The 16,499-nt window shown below is 48.2% G+C and overlaps 1 protein-coding gene across 1 annotated transcript in view; it reads right to left on the reverse strand.

Annotated features, from left to right (window-relative positions):
- Window positions 1–15,428, reverse strand: part of GRIN2B (glutamate ionotropic receptor NMDA type subunit 2B) — a 218,656-nt gene extending 203,228 nt beyond the window's left edge. Inside the window, exons 1-2 of the mRNA XM_069854582.1 lie at window positions 15,327–15,428; window positions 14,176–14,631 (exon numbers count right to left, since the gene is read on the reverse strand). The gene's annotated coding sequence lies outside the window, so the exon portion shown is untranslated. The remainder of the gene's footprint in view (window positions 1–14,175; window positions 14,632–15,326) is intronic.
- Window positions 15,429–16,499: the final 1,071 nt, after the last annotated feature.

Raw genomic sequence — 16,499 nt, forward strand, 5'->3', positions numbered from 1 at the left:
GCCGCAGCTTAGCAATGTCTGAATGACGTGGGTCAGGGGCCCTTCCACTGTGCCTCTGGCTGTGCCTGCTCCCTTCACGCTCTGGGTCTGAGGTGAATGGAAAGGCATATCTACCCATACCCAGCAGGCCGTAGCACCAGTTTCCCTCTCCCTAGAAAATGGGGAAATAAAGCACTGGCTATTCCCTCCCACCCTCTCCCGTGCCTATATACTACTAGTGTGGGTATATTTATGAGTCAGCTCTCTTAGTCCTTCATGGTCCAGGCTTTCCCAGGAGCAATTTACTGCCAGTGAAAGTCCAATGAGGTGTATAAATCTGCCCTCCTGCCATCACCTATTCTCATGACCCATGTCAGCCCACTTCCTCCTCACCAGCAGCAAGACAAGGTCTTCTGCTTAACTTTCCAGACTCACGTGCCAATGGAAAGACGTGAGGGAAGAGGCTTAGCACAACTCAAGTCACTTGAAAAGCCTCAAGGTGTGTGAATTGCCTGGATTTATGACAGTGTTTAGCATCACCTCCAAGTTCCTTACTACAGGAAAGAGGATCAGTTTGAGGAGAGGGAAAACAAAGTGGACTCAATAAAAGTACAAAACTGCACAGCATCCATCCTTTGGATGTTCAGAAAATGCACCATGCTGCAGGTGCACACATTCACCTCTCCCACCTCTACACTTTGGACTTCCTTGAAGCCCATAAGTCCTCCTTGCGGGAGGCTAGTTCACAAAATCTTGGGATGCTTTTAGCCTGCAAAGAAAGACCAGAGCTACGCATAAATTTAGAGAAGAGGAACTCCAGTCAAACCACCTGACCACATCTCCTGGCACACACAAAGGATGGGCATTTTCTGCCAAATGCTGATCAGTGTGTATTAAACCAGCTCAGCCAGGATGGAGAAGGTCAGCTTGGCTTCAGCCAACTTCAGCCAAAAGCTGACTATGGCTAAGAAAAATCTTAGCATGTCTCCTATCATCTTGCTCTAGCAAGCAGACAATTCTCAATCACATATCCACCAGGCCCTGCCAGTTTTGCACCAAGCAACATCACCCTTTCAGTGGTGCTCAAGGTTGTTGCACAGCATGTTCTTCTGTTCACTGGTATGAATGTATAATGTTTCATTTCCAGTTATCACAGATTCATAGAACAGTTAGGGCTGAAAGGGACCTTAAAGATCATCTAGTTCCAACTCCCCTGCCATGGGCAGGGACATCCCACTAGATCAGGCTGCCCAACCTGGCCTTGAACACCTCCAGGAATGGGGCATCCACGACCTCCCTTGGCAACCTGTGCCAGTGTCTCACCACTCTCATGGTGAAGAAATTCCTCCTTACATCAAGCCTAAGTCTGCCTCTCTCCAGGTTATACCTGTTATATTAAGAGGCACAGCTTAACCTGCTGTGAAATTTGCCTTCTCTTTACATTACTATGCTGATCTTTCATTGACTTGATTATCTCTGGATGCTTTTATCCAAGTTTTGTATTTCCTTAGCTGGTATAATAAATGCAGCAATTCTATAAAGCCAAGGTTCAAGTTAAGTCTTTTGCCTACGAACTTCTCTAAACCCGAGGCTTCACCTAAAGAACGTGTAGAACTGTCATATCCAGGAGGAGCATTGGACCAAACACTGTCTTTTCTGCCGTCTCCTTTAGGTTCACTAAATACTTAAACACCCTATAATAAAGGAAACGAGGTGGTTTAAAGTTAATTTAAGTCTTTAACTTTTTTTTTTTTTCACTCTCTCTGGGTCTCTGACAGTAAAATCAAGTTCAATGATTTTCCACCAAGTTTTGTCCTGAAACTTTTATACCATTGTTCTATATTGCTCTTTCAAAGTGATTCAGATTATGAGAAAATTAATATTAAATTGCTTTAAAAGTCTTAAATTCTGTTCAACTGGAAATTTCAACTATGCCAAATACAGCCATTTTAAGCAGTTCTTACCAGAAAGTCATTGATTTTTTCTTCCGGGCACAGTCCATGAGGATTTGGGGGAGAAAACTCGGCACAACTTAATCTGATCCAAAAACTGAAAATGAACCAGATTCTACACTTATTGCCATTTTATACTGCAGGAAAAGCAATACATTAGCCGATGAAGAAAACATTTCAATACTTGTACAGCAAAAGAAACGTTGAAGACTCTGTCGGTATCCTTAAAGTTACATCATTTAATTCTTACAAAACAATGAAATCATCAAATATGAAGACAAAAAATAACACCCATTGTATGCAGCTAACATCAAGGATTTTTGTAGCATTCATTGCAGGCATCAAAATAACAACCTAGGTAGTACCTCAACAGCTCTTTAAGATGTTCCTCAGATCCAAAAAGTGAGTAAGTTTATAAACAATAATACTTTGAAATGAAGTAATTCAAGAAAATATCGTGAGCCCTTGCATCACGTACCACAAAGCAGACATCCAAAGTCAACCCAGTCCTCACCACAGCCAATGCCAAGATTCTGCCCAGCTTCAAAGAGACAGAGAATCCAGCCTCTGGGCTGCAGCTGAACCATTGTGTAGGTACGCATCACAGTTTGTCCTGCTACAGTTGCCAAACTACAGTATCACAGAAGACTGTCATATCAGAGAAGATACACAAATTTCTCTATTACCCTGTGCACTTCAAAGGACACAGTTAGACTGCCAGGGCAAAGCTTCTCTCTAATTTTCTGTTTTGTTCTATTTTTATGCTTCATCATGCAAGCAATATTTTCTTATGAAACATCTTCCTTGGTGGAAATGGACAACGCTTCTAAACTCATACAGGCAAAGAGGTACAAAGGCATACAATTAAATGCCATTCTTACATCAGCTCCTCCTGGGATTCAGTGGTTATAGAAGCAGCAAGCCCTGGTCATCTCTCCTTAGCCTTCCTGCAGTGTCCTGAGAGACAGTTCTCTATGGGGTGGCAAGGACCAGTCCTATGATACCTGGTCATGTCAAGGGACCTCACATGCCAACTTGCCACTCTCTGGCTAGAAATTAAGGCCTGAGAAGTCCAGACATCATGGCTGGGCTGACCTATATGGACAATGCTGTTTCTTGAAAATTAAAATCATGTTTGGGAACCATTGGACCCAGACTGAGGTGTCTCCAGGCCTTCACGTTCAAAAAATGATGGACCACCAGGTAGTCTTACAGTGGAAAAATATAAGATGAAGCACCAAGGGTTAGCAAACTTTGGTTTCTCCCTCAATCAAGACTGTTTTCCAAATTTGGTGGCAAAATTTAATACAACTCCTGTCTCTTCCCACCTCAAACCTGTATATCCTTAACACGCATACACACAGAAAAGAAGAGCCTTTAAGAAGCACACCTGCCAAGGCTGCTTTTGTACTCAATAGGGATGGCTTCTCCAGGCGGCAAGCTGGAGCACATCCATTGGGCTCCTACTCTACACTGCCCTTTGAAGGACCCTCTCTTTCTCCAATGATTCCCACAGCTAGTGTTAGCTTCTGGGAACACTCCCCTTTCCATATAAAAGTCAAACTTTGCATCAAGCTTATAAAAGCAAAAGTATAATAAACAATGAGAGGGGAATACCAAGGGATACCAACTGCAGGAATGAAAATCTCAAGTGATTTTAAAGATCTCGAGATAACTTTAAAAAGCTCCCTGCACATTATAGGAAATGATAAAAACTTTCATTGAAGTAATAACTCTGGCTTCCTGTCACAGAGTCTTTGTAGTTCTCATCTCTTATCCTTTGTTTAAGAGCATTTGCTTGAGAATCAGGTCTTTGTTCCCTGGGAATTCACCTCCTCCTGTCACTTCTTCTCCCGCTTGTAGTCAGCACTGGAGCTGGACACTAAATAAAACATTTTATTGTCACTAGGAAACACAAATGCTTTCGAAACAGACCAAGAATAAACCTGCACTGCCTAATTTGGAGGAAGAACTAGCTCCCATGTCTCCTGAACCTCAGAGGACTCCACTACCTCTGGGCTATGGAGCCTACTTCTCCATTTCTTTCATGCTGAAGTCATTTGCCTTTATATAAGTAATTACTTCAGATCGGGCCAAAGAAACAAACTACCCTCACAGCCTAGTCGTTAGAGCACTCCCTCTCCAGCACAATGAATAGGCATTTATATAAAGTAGAACAGCTCCAACTGGAAAAGCTCCAACTGAGAAAGTATTACTGCAGAGGACCCAGTAGTCTGGGCTCTCATGTTGGCTAGTACAGCCTTGGGGACAAGCCTCCAGTCCAAAGCATGCAGAGTAAGAATGCATCACCCAAAACCCAGTCACTCTTCTGCTTCCCAGGCTGCTAGCTATTCTGGGTTTTTCTCTGCTTTTTCATGAAAACACATCAAATGTTCTAATTAATTTCAGTGCAGAATTAGCAAGATCTGAGAAATTACTTTTTTTTTTTTTTTTGGTGGGGCAGTAAACCCATTTCCTGCCACATTCACTACGTTACAAACCTCTTCTGTCAAAAACCTTAATCATCATCTCTAACGTCAAAAGCTGGAGTCAGAGATCTCTCCAACAAGCTGTGACCAAGGAACATTATTTCACCTCAGTGTTCTCACAAAAAAAAGTATAAGAGTATTAAGGCAAGGTATGTCGTTAAGCAACACTCATCTCCTGTTGTGTGTCTCCTGGTTTCTTAAAGTTAATCCTCCCTCCCGTACAAAATCATTGCACAGAAAGGGTTGTTCATGCAAGACACCCACTGTGGATATCCAGCTCCTGCTTCAGAGAGCACTGAGGCACAGGCACTCAGCTCCTGCAAAGTTCTCTGAGCCCTGAAGTTCAGAAAGCCTTTTAGCCGCTTTACTCCCCACTGAAATGGTGCAAATTAAAAGCAGATAAAGCATGATCCTTACAGCTTTCTCTGAATCCCTGGTTTGAAAGTTTGCAAACTTTCAAACCAGAGATTCAAAGAGAACTTTCTGTAAGAGCCACCGTATCTTTAAAGGCAGACATCCCACAGCTATCCTCTTTTTCTAAGCTGCTTAGTTGTTATCTCCTTATCTGTTTAGTGTACAGGCCCCCCATCATGTAATGAAATGATTGCAATGTCCCTTCTCAGACTCCATTTATACTTTTGTGACATTTACCACTTTGTTATTTCCAAATGGAGTCTTAAAAGCTTCCTCCCAGAATACTCAAATACACAGTACCTCAGACCACATCCAAGCTGCTTTTATACTTCAACTTTCAATGTTTAGGGACGCTATTTTTGCAATTTTAATTATATAAAACATTCACCTTTTCAGTAATAAATTAGATGGCAATTTCAAGTTGCATCAAAAACATGGAGAGCTGGAGAGACTGAGAGAACAGATTATGTCATTCTGTCGCTTTCGTTAGACCATCCCTTGGGTATTGTCAGCCTCTGATGTTTCAGCTTGCCTCTGCTGAAACACGTCTGACACAAGGGAATCTCCCCTGAGATGCTTAGGCCACTGACTACAGCAGCCAGTGATACCAGAGAATTATAGAGGAGGAGAGCGCAAGGTGCAGGGATAGCAGATCCCTCCTGCATGCCTTCCATGTAAGCGTATGCCTACGTGTGAGTAGCCACGAGTTAGTGCATCTTTGTGCACTTCCTCTACCACAATGCACTCCAAATGCATTTCTCAGCAGAGTCCTGTGACAGAAATTCCCCAGAAATCCATCCATGTGCAATTAATTAACATGCCACTTTAACTAGTGCAAAGAGATTCATGGCAGCAACCCTTTCTCCATCCGCCTCTTGAAGCAGCTGGCAGCCTCTCTACACTTTTCCACGCAGCAGTCGAGCCACTCTTCTCACAGCACAGGCTTCAAAATCACCTGCCCCCAGATGCTGGGAAGATTTTGGACTGCCCTTGGAATCAGAGGCAGCTTTAGATTACTTAACAGACCTTCTGCAGTTCATTTCCAGGCACTACTCATTTCGTGTCTTTGCCTTTCATCTTCCAATCACCTACAGCATATCTCCAGGACCTCATTCCCAGCTGGGGATGCTGGAGTAGCAGAGGTCCCATGTAACAGCATGAAACCATAGTCCCTTGCTCTTGCAACTTCTCACCTACTCATATCCCCCTATGCCCTGTTCATAGTCCACAGCTGGAGGCAATGCACACCCACTGCTGTCTTCAGCTATCATTAGGCTATTATGCCAATCACCTGAAAATAATTTTACGTTCATTAGGCAATCATCTGTGATGTAGGACACGGTATTTGTGCTAGTAAATTATCAGTGGGTTCATGACACCAAATCTTATCTGCTTCAGCTGGCTTTTAGTAACCATCTCGCCTTCTAGTCTGTTTTGAAACTGTGACTTTAGTAAGTATTTCAGTTGTTTCCTTTCGCAAAATTCTCCAAATAATTATTTGGAAATCATACATGGAAGAAAGTATATCCATACGAGAGAGTTGTGCATGTTAGCCCCTTAAGAGTGCACAGCAACCCTAACTAAGAGATTAGGAGAAGAGGTGAAATAAAAGTTTGAAATCCAACTGTAATAAAAAAGGAGAGTCTATCATGTCATTTCCTTCATTTGAGCCTGAGTTTGTCCTGGACACCTGTATAGAAAACTGTTGATTCTAACAAAAAACAACAGAAGTCAGGATTATGTGCTTGTTGCTCTGCTAAAAATATAGTGCAATCCACCAGCAAGGTGGTACCACAGTCCCCTCTTCTGCTGATACATAGAAGGATATAAACTGGCACAGGCTTTAGGGCACATAGCACATTCCCAATGCCGGCCAAACTCACAATCTCAAAAAGGATTTCCAGCCCTGTTAGCTACCAGCACAGGAACCTCTACTGACTCAAAGTAGGGAGAACCCTCTCTGAACCCATTAATAGAGCTGTCCATCCAAACCATGACCATACACAGAAAGCTCCTACAGCCAAGAGCACAGAGAAGTGCAACTGTGAAGGCTGGCTAGTGAAACCAGTGATTATCACCAACCACAATGCTTGTGGCTCCTCAAATCCCATTCTATCTTCTAGAAGCATCAAAGGTGAGTAAACAGAAGGCACCTTTAAACTGTAGCTCATCTTGCAAGACAGAAAATGACATGAAATAGCAAGGCATGCATTTTCACATCGTTCAGGATGTGATGATATATGTCACCTCCCCTTGCAGTATCAGGTTTTGGCACACTAGCTATTCAGATGCTGTGATAGTGTAAAACCTTGAAAGCGATGGCTACAGACAGATGGAAGCTTCTTAATGAACGGGACATGATCTTAGTATAAAACAGCCCAAGCTACCCCAGGATTAAAGAACTGCACCTGCAAATGCTATAGCACCATTTCCTTGTAAGTCTCTTACACACAGATTTCTAAATTGGAGATCTAACCATCCCCCTGGGAAAAGAAATACCAGAGGTCTGGAAAACCAGACATCTTTGGGGAGCTCCCTATATGCTCAAGCTCTGCCATCAGTCAACAGCATCACGTTGACTCTTACAGGTACGATATGAGAGTCGAAGCATAGAGCCAAATCCACTCAGGTAGGGAGGGGTTCCTCCAATGGGACAGTCAGTCTCTCCCTTCTGCACAAAGAACGGATCAACCTCGTTATCTTTCTTCCAAAGTTGTTTGGTTAGGCATGCAAATATGATGATCTATGGCTCACTGGAGACAGATTTTATTAGATACAAAATCCTGATAGTTCAGCACCTACATCTAGCTTTAAATATCTTTGGTCATATCCATTCTGCCACATATATCAGCATCTTCTACTGTCACTAAACCATTATTGCAGTAAACATTGAATTTCATGTTTAATCTGCATTCTCACTGCTTCATCTTAAACTCATTTATTTCCTGATCTGTCCTCGGTGACTAATGAGAATAATTGGCCCCTGTCCTCTTTCTATAACGGTCTTTTATGTATTTGCAGACAGTTAGGTATCCACCCACAGTTGTCTTTCCTTCAGACTGAGCTTGCCTAGCTCTCCCAACCTTTCTTTATAGGTCTTGTTTTCTCTGATCTGTGATCACTGCCTTTGTTGACTCCCCCACACTCTATCCAGTCCTACTGTCTCTTACAGGTGCAGCCCCCAAACAGAATGCAGTTATCTAAGCAGAGCTTAACCACTTCTGTAAATAGGTGTTAGACATAACATTTTACCATTTTAAATAACGAAAGATTGCATGCGGAGCTCACACATGGGCTGGACAGCAGGTCCTGTAGAGAATGGCGATAGCTGGAGTGATTCATTCCTTGATTGGTGGTTCAAATTCAGAGTAGGAATGTAGTAAGCAAGAACTGTTCCCATTTCATAACTAGATAGCTACACACAGACCACGTAGTGTAGACTGACTGCTACTTTGAGAAGTTATGAGTTTGTCACATGGAGAGTTAACTGGACATGAACTCCTACACGCTTAGCATACCGGGGCTGTGTAACAGGAGTGGCAGAATAACACCCCATGGATTATTCAGGTCAGACCCCACATCTGTTTTGGTGGATGAGTAATCAGCAGAGAAAAGCTACCAAACAGACCATGAAGACCAAATTTCTGTTTTTCCCCTGAAAGTGTTTCTTTCCTAGAAATGTTTCAGCACAGCCATGCACACCAATATTAATGACACCGTATGCACTCTGGGAATTCTACCTTAGCCACTTACACTGACTCTTTAGCTTTGAGCCTTCCTTGTGGATGGGATTAGACATATAGGGAGTGAATACTGCAGACATTTTAACTTAATATCCCTTCCTCTTTGAGCCAGTAACCACACTTTCATTCATCTTTTCTCTTGTTCCCCAGATGGTTAATCAATCCATCTGTATTGGTGGCTTTGAAATACAGTATTTCATTGGTTCTATTAGAAAGGGAAGAGAGCCACCCAGCATACTTTACAGTCTGCGAATAACCCCTATTTGAGGAAGTATCAGCTGACAGTGAGTCTCAAAACACGTACCTCTCCCCTTTTTAGTGGCCATGAGAAAAAGCAATATTTTTACTCCTCTCACATCAAGCATATTCAGTGTATGCGTGAAAATTAAAGAAATAGAAACCAGTCCTTCCTCCTGCCCAGAACCAGCGTTCTCTCCTGCTTCTACGAAAACACTAAATGAAAAGCAGCCTTCTATCGAGAAGTCCAAATTAGCCATGGTTTGAATTTACTTGACCATAGCACAGTTCTACACTGCCTAGTGCCACACATTTGTTTCCACGGGCGCAGAGAGGGGCTTTTTTGCAGTAGACCTCAGGCACATGGAGGTACACTGCCTGGTTTGCACAGATCACCACTGCGTACTTGGTCGACTTCTGAACACACCAGTTCACACACTGACACATGTTTCTAGCTGAAAGCTTGTGATTTGCAGCTTGAGGAAGCCATGCGCTCTTGAACTGTAAAGGGTGGATTTGTTCGGATTCTTTTTTTTTTCCCCCAACATGAGAGGTAGCTTTGACATTTAACCTGGCTGGATCAATCTCCTGCTTCCCAGGCAGTTAGCACCTTGAAACTAATTTTGCCAGAGCAAGTGCCAGCCATACCTGCCAGGAACATCCTCGCCTGTCTTCAGATGACCAGACAAGCAAGATGGGTAAGTCAGAAGGATGGCGGAGTTCCCTTGATGGCTGGAGAAAGGGTCTTTTTAGCTCCCATTATGACGGCCTTAGCTGAGACAGAAACAAAAGGCTCAAAAGGGACAAGGCAATGATAACAGGAGGGCCATGCTTAGCTTTAAATATCTTATTTTCCTGTGATTCCCTTTCCACATATTTCAGTGCTGTGATCTTCAAACTGCCATTTCGTCTTATGCAGGGAGGCACCCAGGGCAGTAGCTAGTCTGTCTGACTGCGGCGAAACAATGAAATGTGTAAGTTGCTTCACTGTTGTTTAAAGAATTCTCGTGATGGATGGGTAGAGGACAGATTGGAGTAACAGCAGATAACTTATCAGCCATGTTTCTCCCAACCACTCCCTGCTTTTACATCAAGTATAAATGTATCTCAAAGAAGGCTAGTCACAGAATTTCAAGAGTCAGGCAGTCCTAGAGCCCTAATGACAGGCAAATACTACCAGTATCCTGTTTTAGATTAGGTAATCACAGCACATGAAGCTATCTCTCTCAAAAAGATCATCTAGCCCATCTCTCCTATTAACTAATCCATGTCTTTGTGGTAAATTGCAGCTTATACAAAGAAAAGAAAAAAAAATATTAAAACCTCTGCATATTCTCCAGCTGCAAGATAACTCTCTTTCCCGACTGCCCACCAAGCCATGTTGAGAAGTAGAGTACAGGCAAAGTAGAGCTCTGGCCTCCCTAAAGGCCAAGAAGATTAAACCTCCAGGGACCAGCCCTCAGTGTGGACTATCTCACAGGCAGCTTTTGCACATTCTAAGGAGCAAAAGACGGGAGCAGGGAATGGAGCCCACTGCAGAGACAAGCACTGCTGTCTGTACAGCACTCCCATCCTCTGCCCGCTTGGGGGAATAAGAAAACAGCACTAAGTAATCAAATCCAGACCTCCCACATGGTGCTGCAGAGACACCGATTCCTGGTGCCAGCCCAGGCAACTCGAGTCCGACGTGGGAATCCAAGCACAGCTCCATGCGCTAGAGCAGAATGGCCCCAGCTTCGGAGCCAGTGTCCACCTGCCCTCTTCCAAACCAACCACAAGAAACAGCTTCCACTGAGCTCCAGCAGCAGATGAAACGCAGAAATTAATGCTGCCACCTTTTCCCCCTGTAGCTGAGGGTTTGGGGACAGGGTGCTGGTTCATAGGTTGATATGGGGTTTATAACACGAGCAGCTGATAATCCAAAATGAAAATAAAACAAAGCAAAATAATTTATTAGATGAGGCTGGAGGGTTGGCATTTCCACCCCTGCTCTCTATTTTCCATCTTCCCATGATGTCTTCATCATCTTGCAAACACAGGTAACACTGTAAAACAGCCATCAATGCAGGTGTCCCAAGAACCCTGCCCAGACCAGGATGGCTGGGGGCTGCTCCTGACATCTTCCTTTGCCCAGCTACGGTCTCACTGTCAAAGGGGTCACAAGAGGCACCAGGGCTGGAGCAGGCTGATCCAGGCTGCTGCAGCAGGTATGTTCACCAAATCAGAGCCCAGAGTCCCCAGGAAGAATAGCAGCAGCTCTAACCATGCTTCTTTCCTTCTTCCCTGCTGAGATCTGCCTCTGCACACCCAAGGCAGAGCCAAGGGGAAACTGAACCAGGTCTCACACACACCAGGCTGTTTCCCCACTCCGCCCTCAACCTGCTTCCATCCTATCCCAACCTTCTGAGAACCCCACGCAGGACTGGGAGACAAACTGGTGTGGTGGGAGACCACAGAAAACCAGGATATGTGATTACATGATCTGCTGCTTTGGGGTGGCGTGGGTGATCGCTTGAAAATCTTCCCTACCCACACCTTCCCTCTTGCAGAGCACCGCAATGCCGCCTTCCCCAGAGCTGCAGTTGAGGGACATCAGGTCACCCTACATCCACCAGGTGCCATGTACCTGCTCCACTCCCCAAAGTCTTCAGCAGTGGGGCGGCACTGGGTCCCCATGAGCTGGAGGTGCTGAATACCCAGCCCTCCCTGCCTGCCCAAGGGGCAGCTCACTGGGGACCACCTGTCCCCATGCCCTGTTACAAGACCTAAGGTGGCTGTGCTTGATAAAATCTTAGAGTCAGAATATTTTAGGTTGGAAGGGACCTTAAAGATCATCTGGTTCCAACCCCCATGCCATGGGCAGGGGCACCTCCCACCAGACCAGGTTGCTCAAGGCCCCATCCAACCTGGCCTTGAACACCTCCCACCTTGATGGTGGGGGCAACAGTAGAAGATATCTCCTTTTGTCCATGCTGGAGCTAGCAGAAAGGCAAGAAAAAGTCCCAAGTCAAGGTAGCAGCAAGAGAGACCAGAAGATAAAGGCAAGATGACAATGTGGGCCAATGCGCCGTAGCCCCACTGCTGAGAATCAAAGCTGTAAGACCCCCTCCCAAACTCCCATCCTCCCTGCTCTCCACCCAAACTTGGCCCAGGTCATGGCTAGGAATGGTCACGGCCGGGATGTTGCACCCGCTTGTGCCCGGTGCCCTGCAGGCAAGGCTGGCAGCTGTGGCAGGCACTGGGCAAGCAGTGGTGGCCAGCACTCTCCAGGGAAGCAGACAGCACAGCCCAGCTGCCGAGGGCTGCCGCCCTTGCCCGACATCCAAGGCAACTTACCCCTTTCACCTCCAATCTGCCCGGAAAACCCAAGGAAAGTGGCAGAGGGGCAGGGGCCGGAGCTGGGTTCACCCCAGCTTCTACCCTCCTCTCCTCTTGTCCTATTCCTTAAGGGGTGGGGTGCATCCTACCAGGGCCCCGCTGCAATCCCCTCGGGGGCTGTGCTTTTAGGGGCTCTCACAGGGAAATGAGACCCGAGGGAGTGGGCTACAATCCCCCACACCCTGGGCACCGCTGGGGTCTCGCGTGGATCTGGTAGCAGCCAGGAACTGCGAGGCCTGTGACATTCCTCCCGAAAATGGGAAAAAGGCTCCCAAACGCCCTCCTCTCCGCACAGGTAAACTTTCTACTCCCACTTGCGGAGGCAGCAGGAGGGAGGGAGAGCTCTAGCAGGGAGGATCCAGGCGCGGATAAACCCTGGGAAGCCTTAGTTATTTATAGAAGCTCAGCCAGAATATGGTAGGAAAGGTGGTTCTCAACCCCTCGACGGGGAACCGCTCCCGGTTTTTGACAATAGACTGGAGAAAAGAATCCAAACCCACCCTCAGAAACGTGTGAAAGGGCCACTGGAAGAGGATCAAGGCGAGGGAGGGGGCGGAGAGGCGCGTCCCCGCCGCAGGATGCTCCGGGTGCCCCGAGGGCTGGGGGCCCCCCCGACCCCCGGCTCCCCTGACGGCCGGGCCGGGGGCCGCCCCTGCTGCCGGGGGGGGGACAGCACCGCGCCGCGTCGCCTCCCCCCCCGCCGCTGCCAGGCCTCCGCTCCGCCGCGGGGCCGGGAGGCAGGTGGGGCGGGGGGAGCCCGGGCGGGGGCTCGCGGTGCGGAGAAGGCCGGCGGGGGGGGCGCCCGGGGCGGGGATCGGGGCCGCAGCAGCCCCTGCCCCCCCCCCCCCCCGCCTTCGCCTCCGTCTCCCACGCGTGAAGCGGCGAAGCCCTCAAACAGGCTGAGGCTTAAAATAACCCGCAGACGCTCGACACCTCCGTGCCCGGGGCTCCCGCACCCCGCTGGCGATCCGCTCTTCCTTTTGTCTTGCCACCATCTTACGGGAAGACTCACATGTCACGCTACGGGCGGGATGCACCGGTGTCTCTCGCGTATCCACAGCCGAGCGGCACGATAGCCATTTTGCATCCCTTTCCCTAGCGGGGTTTGGGAAGGGGGCTGCCCGCGTGGGAACGCGGGGTGCGAAGGATGGAGGCGCGGGGGGGGGGGGGGCTGAGGGGGTGGAGGGGGATCGGCGGAGAGAGGGACCGCGATGCCCGCTGACAGCACCAGGGGGATAAACGAAAACCCGTGAAGTTGCCTGAACACAGCGCCTCGTAGGTTCAGGTTAAGTCTCTCTTGACGTGCTCGGACTTAAAATAGCCCTTCACCTCCACGCAGGCGGGCGCGCTCCCCCGGCGCTGGGCGGGCTCCTGCCGCGGTGCCAGGGGCGGCCCCGGCCCCCCCGGCCCCCGCGCTTAGGCCCCTCACGACCGCGAGGCCGGCGTGGGTTTGAAGGGATGCACCACCGCCCTCCTCCTCCTCCTCGGCAACAAGCGGGTTTCTACGTACTGTAGTCCCTAACGGGCTCTATTTTCACATCAAAGCATGGCAAGGAGCCGCTGGACCGGGGAAAAGAAAGAGGCGATTTGCGGGTCGATGGATGGATGGATAGATGCACGCGTGCATGGAGATTATCTTCGTTTTCTCCCTTTCCCAAAGCCATGTTCCTCCTCTCGTGTCTCCCTCCACCCCAACTACCCACCCCAGAAAAATCCCAAGGGACTCTCCCCTAATTCACGACGCAGTATGTAACTCCAAAGCATCCCTCTCGCCTTCTCTTCATGTCCTATTTGATAAGTCAAGGGGGAATCAACATGTCTGGTGAATGTTTCCTCCTTTTTTTTCAATTTTTTTTTTTGCTGTATCTGCTTCTAAAAGCAGCACACCTAAACCTTTTGTTCTACCGCGAGTGGTCTTCCCTTGGCAAGCCCGCGTACCAAAATGAGCTGCCAGCAAATACCCACAAAGAGGAATTTCCCTACCTTGGTTTGTAGAAGCAGAACCTCTAGACGGACAGATCAAGGGAGAGAGCATGTTTGGAATGTCCAGTCTTCTCTTCTTGCTTGCATATCCACATAAGAAGAATAAGGGTCGGGGGGTAAACGTGGGGGAATGAGTTTAAAAAAAAAAATCCTATTTGGCTTTACAATTAAAAAAAAGAGGATTCTTTGTGGCAATCTTGCGTCTTGAAGCGGTGCAAATTCAAAAGCCGGAGAGAATCACTTCAGAGGATATTCAGCGCGAGTGGTGATGATCGTCAAATGCAGGTTCCAGAGTAAGCATTCCTTTCGCCTTTTTAATGATTATTCTTATAATTATTCTCTTTTTTTTGTTGTTGGTTTTTTTCGTGAGCCCTAGTGGAGGAGGTTATGTTTAAAGCAACTGGAGGTCGGTGCCGTTCTTCTGTGAAGCATGATTATCCTCAAAGCGTCCCCTTCCTGAAGGGAAAAATAAGCATCAATTTTGTATTAGAGGTGTCTGAAGGGGATAAAACCCTCTCCCCAACAAAGACATTAATACGTTGAGAAGAAAGGGAGGCAAAACGCATTTCCCAACAGTGCACACGAGCAGGATAAAAAAAAAAATTAAATTAAATTTAAAAAAAAAAAAAAGCAGCTGGCACGAGTCTATAAATAATTCAGATACGGGCTGACTACACCATTCCCGGGATGGGCATATGCACACGAGCCGGGCGAGCGGGCGCGATGTGAATCGCGGCGAGCAGGCGAGCGCTCCCCCCGCCCCGCAGCCCCCTCCTCCTCCCGCCCCGCAGCCCCCCGCCCCGGCCCAGCCCCCGGCGAGGGCCGAGCCCACCCCTCTGCAGTGCAGCCGCCGCTGCCCGCCGGCTCCGCGGGCCGCGTGGGGCGCGCTCCGCACACGCGGAGGGGGCTGCTGCACCTGCGGGGCGAGAACGCAGCCCCCTCGGCTCGCTGGGCTCTTTGTTTTTCTCTAGTCTCCCCACCCTGGTGGGTCTCCCCACCTCCGGCACACAGCTATGCAGCATTTATTTAATGAACTCGCAGGTTTGGTGGTCGTTGTGGGTTTGTTGGTTTTTTGTTGTTTTTATTTCCCCCCCCCCCCCCCCCCCATCTCGCACTTAGAGCTGTCATAAAATACAGACCCACGTACATACCAGCAAATCCTGCTTCAAGCACTGGGCAGCTGCTGCCCCCCTCTCTCTCTCTGCAAGGCTGATCCACCTCAGACACGCTCAACTTCTCCAGCCTCTCCTCTGATGCTGCCAGGGTAGGAGATATGGGGCGGGGAGGGGGAAGTGTTGAGAGCGGCACCCTAAAAATACATTTAAAAAAAAAAAAAATCCGCTGCAAGATAAAAGCTCGGAGAATGCTTCCCGGAGGTGGAGAAAGCATGGGAAGGTGAACTAATAAAGCGGCTTAATGATTAATAATAATAAAATATACACGCAGGAAAAAAAAAAAAAAAAACGGTGAGGAGGGGGGCAGCGTCAAGGCTCGGGAGAGGAAGGGGCGGGGAGCGGGGGCTGTGCGGGTGAGGGAAACGGGAGGAGAGAAGGAGGCGAGACACCGCAAGGAACGGGAGATCAACCCCTCCCCACCGCCGGAGAGGGCAGGTCTCGGGCTCCGACACCCGGCGGGGGCGTCAGGGGAGCCCTCGCCTGGTCGCCAAGGTGCGGGTGACACCGCTGCGTGGTGCTAGGCTGGGGCTCGGTTTGGGACCAGAGCTTCGCAGCTCCGCGGGGAGCCCCCAGGGGATCCGTGGGTCCGCTTCCCCCCACCCCCACCTTGGGATCATGATCCGCGTGGTCAGAAGCAATCGAGAGAAGGCATGCTGTAAAAAAAATGAAATACTAACAATAACCATAAAATAGTAATAATAAGGGGAAAGGAACAGGCTCCCAGCCAGCAGGCAGGCAGCGGAATTGGATCTGAACTAAAAGAAAGGAGTGAGAGCGGAGATAACGCTAATATCCAAATTGCATACTCCACAATTAAGCCCGGTGCTGTAATTGCTATTCTCAGAGCTCCCTGGAAGCTAAGCAACATGAAATCAGACTGAACAGAAAGCAATGTGCATTTGCACACTCCTCCCTGCCCGTGCGTTTCTGCACCCTTGCTACCCAGGGTGCTCTCAACCTCATCTCTGCAGTACAGTCTGCTCTGTGGTCACAGACCTGTTCCTGTCCCCTCACATGCCTGGGTTTAGCTCTGGGTGGCCTGCACAGAGCAGAATGTGTCCACCTGCCCTCCACAGCACGGCAAAGCAGCCCTGGGAGAAGCCTGCGCAGAAATGGGGCAAGCTGGAGAGGATAACAAGGCAGAACCCT

Source organism: Phaenicophaeus curvirostris, chromosome 1 (assembly GCF_032191515.1).
Source record: "Phaenicophaeus curvirostris isolate KB17595 chromosome 1, BPBGC_Pcur_1.0, whole genome shotgun sequence".
In the NCBI taxonomy this organism is placed as follows: Eukaryota; Metazoa; Chordata; class Aves; order Cuculiformes; family Cuculidae; genus Phaenicophaeus; species Phaenicophaeus curvirostris.